The sequence below is a fragment of the Bidens hawaiensis genome, unplaced genomic scaffold (assembly GCF_021521415.1).
Source record: "Bidens hawaiensis isolate Kalapana, Puna unplaced genomic scaffold, B.hawaiensis_p1.1 tig00010810_1, whole genome shotgun sequence".
In the NCBI taxonomy this organism is placed as follows: domain Eukaryota; kingdom Viridiplantae; phylum Streptophyta; class Magnoliopsida; order Asterales; family Asteraceae; genus Bidens; species Bidens hawaiensis.
In genome coordinates, this window is record NW_027491832.1 from 278989 (window position 1) to 283126 (window position 4138).

The following is a 4138-nucleotide window of genomic DNA, read 5'->3' on the forward strand; positions in this document are numbered from 1 at the left end:
GTAATTATTTGTGCTAAAAAGAACATAAAAACAAGTTTTTAAAGCTTAAAACGTGTAAACCGGCAAAGTTCGCATAAGCGAGCTGACTGGTACACGAAAACTTTAAAAATGGGCTATTTTCATAAATCTAAGTAAATTAAGTAAAAATAAATCATCCGAAAATAATTCGGATGATTTGGGTAATTTTACCCGATTTTACCGTTTCCGGCACCGAAATACCGGAAACGGGCCCCGCGGCCAAACGGGGTGTCAAACCGAGCTATAATTTCATCACTTTAACTAAATTGACTGTCAGACTCTAAGCAATGTCACAATCTGAGTCCTTAGGAGTGTCACGGGGTTAACATTGTCCCCGGATCGAGTACAGTACTGGGTTAACAATGTCCCCAGATGTACCGATTAATACGGATTTAGTTTATGGGAATTATATAGTAACGACTAGATATTATATTACAGATCCAGGCACGTAGCTGTTCATTGTATTACCCACAGACTCACAAAAAGGTGAGTTTTCACGAGCCCCTTTTAATGAACTGTTTTGAATATTTTCCCGGGGCGGAAAGCATGATTGTGTTAAATTATCTAAGTACATACCAATCGTATGGAAACACTTGTATATTTTTATATATATATATGGTATTATGCATAGAATAGATAATTTGTTTATCGGGTGGAATTGTTCTGGGGTAACTTAGTTCCCAGAGGGGTATTGGATATATTTCTGGGTTAACAGTGTTCCCAGAGGGTATTGGATATGTTTCTGGGTTAACAGTGTCCCCAGAGGTTATTGGATATGGTTCTGGGTTAACAGTGTCCCCAGAGGGTTATTTGATATGTACTGGGTTAACAGTGTCCCCAGGGGTTATTTGATATGTACTGGGTTAACAGCGTCCCCAGGGGTTATTTGATATGTACTGGGTTAACAGTGTCCCCAGGGGTTATTGGATATGTTCTGGGTTAACAGTGTCCCCAGGGGTCATTTATTGTGTTTTTGGGATTAATAGAGTTTTCATTAACGGGCTTAGCATAATTTCATCATTAACATATGATTTTTATACTGATCTATGGTTTATTTAAATTAGTGAAACTCACCAACTATTCGTAGTTGACCCGTTTTCTTTACATGCTTTCTAGGTATGCCCAGGTTGGAATGATTGATATGTGCTTAACTATCTGTGCTACCTGTTGGAAGCTTGCTGCTCTGTATTTTGTAATGAATATATATTAATGTCTTATCGGTAAAACATGTGTGTAACACCTAGACAGTAACGAAACTCGCAGCAATGTAATATGTTATAAATTAATGTAGTGGTATTTTCTTTATAAGCAATGCTGTTGATATCTGATGTGTCTGTTGCATCCCGTGTACGTTTCCGCTACGGTTACGGGGTGTTACAGACCCTCCCCAAGACAATAGAGCCATCATTGTGATATTACTGTATCATATCGCAAGAGATACATTGCAAACCCATGAGCACATACCTTTAATGTTTGCCGCTCTGCACCAAATATTACTCGACATGCTGCTTTTATTGTCCTTTCCGAAAATACAAATAATAAAAATCAAGACATACCAGAACAAAAAATTACAATGTTAAATGTAAATCAATCTATATACTGAATAATAAGGTCCTGCTTAGCAAGTATGATCTTATACAATAAGAGATGAATTCAGTTACAGTTGTGTTATTAATAATGTTAATACTTTGGGTATTGGTATAAACTATCTACATTATATTGTCTATTACACAATACAAATCACCATTCTATTAGCTATTCAACTAAAAGATTTACATATCTTCTTATAATGAATGTTAAATTTCTGATTCAATTATATTCCATAACCTAGACAGATCGTTCATTTATGTTTTGTAAGTGTTCGCTCATTTGAATTTGTTTATTATTTAAAAGATGGCCATAAAAATTTTTATTACTTAAAGTGCTTTAATTATTTAAAACACAATTAATTGGTTACTACACAACATAGTTGCCCCTGCATAAATAAAATTTTATCAAGAGTTGTATTATTTGAAACATGGAGAAATAATTTATAGTTTTATACATACATACTACATCACAAAAAAGTTTCATAATTACTATATGCACAGTCAATAATAATCCATACATGACCGTATAGTTACTATCTACACAGTCATCATTACCCTACACTAAGCTCCACAACCTATAAAAAAGTCGCATAACATTACCCTACACTAACCTCGATAACATACGATTATACACAAACCACAACAAAAACCATGCCTTCCTAAATATACTACATGATTTAGTTATGACTGCTATTAGTAATTCCTACGTTTAAAAAAAGACATAACATTACCCTACATTAATCTCCACAACCTACAAAAAAAAAGTTAACATTACTTTACACTAACCTCCACAACCTAAAAAAAAAGTCACATAACATTATCCTACACAAACCTTCAAAACATACGATTATACACAATCCACAACAAAAACCATGTCCTCCTAAATATACTACACGAGCCATTAAATGCCAAGCAATTTTACATTCAAAAAAATGCAAAGAAAATAAAACAAAAATGTAAAAAAGTCAACACAAATTAATTGAGATGACTGGAGGAGTGACGGATTTGTTTTGACATTCTTAGGTTTTCATATTTGTTATATTAAAGAATTTACAAGTCTACCCTTTTTACATTAAAACTCATTAAAAACATATTCCAATAATTACAAAAATGCCATAATGAATGTAGGCCATAGATCAATCTTAATCAATGGTTGGAAATCATTTTCGCACTTCTCACACTAAAATGATTTCTCTCCAGAACCTGTATATATATGCATGTTTAACGAGTTTAAACGAAACTTGATGGGTTTTGAAAGATTGTTTTTTTTTTCTTGGTGAAAAAATGATAAGACATAATTTATATCTATTTTATAAAAAATCTATTTGATAAAAAAAATAACTTTATTGATTTATTATGATTTTTATATAATTTATTTGATTAATAAAATATATAAAACTGGTTTAAAAAAAATACATTTCTAGCACCCGTAAATTTCGTTAATGAGAAAGTCAGCCTTGTAGAGTTGTATATTAACCGGGACCGATTTGGTATTCTTAAGGGACCTCCTAGCCATTCTTGAAAGTCATGTTATTCAATTTTTGGATCAAGATATCACATTTTGCAAGATGGGGGACTAAAGTGTAAATATATTATAACAAAAAACCCTAGCTTTTCCTTTCCCTTTCTTTGGTCTGATCGACGCACAAGGCAGCCCTCCACCATTGATTTTCTTTTTTTTTTCCAGCCATTCCAACGAGCCAAACTCCAATTCAAGGTTAGTATTATATTAGTGCAAGTCTTTTTCACCTTAATTGCTCACTTATTCGTTGAAAAACGTTCGTTTTAGGCTTATCCAATGGCTGTCCAATTGAGTACTTTCCGGGGCTGTTTAAAGTGAAGTTTTTGCTCCTTCATCTTCCTAGGTATGTCATATATATATATATATATATATATATCATACTTTAGTATCGTGAGCAATGAAGTTCGTTTGATTGGCCAATTGTCGATAGATTGAAAACTAGGATTCGGTTGTCTAGATTGTTGATTGTTGCGTTTCGCGCGTTGTTTGAGGGGATTAGCAACCAATTCAGATTGTGTAGCCTCGGTATCATATACGGGCTGTGAAAAACTTGATTTTTATGTTAATGGGGCTGAATTGGTTGTCGGTTGCTCAAACGGGTCGGTACAACGCAAATTCGCGCTTAATTGGTAGTTTATGCGTTGTACAAGTGAATTGCCGACCCATTCAACTCGTGAGGTGTCGTATGGACTTTTTGGTTGTAATTATACTAAAATTAATCCACACGTGGCTGAGTTGGTTGATAAGTGCTCAAACAACTCGTTAACGCGCGTATTTGACACAATTAACAACTTTCGGGTGTAGTTTTGAAATCCTTTGTCCCCGGAATTAACTTGTAACGCCCGTTAATTCCGGTTTCAAGAACTAAAGCTTGTAGAGTATGTATAATTCTCGGGATTTATCCGACGTTTCTCGGAAGCCTTTACGTCATCCCGGTACGTCTAATCGCCTAACATTTCTTCCAAGTTGCATTATTATTAAATTCCGGGGGCTAGAATGAAAATGTTTT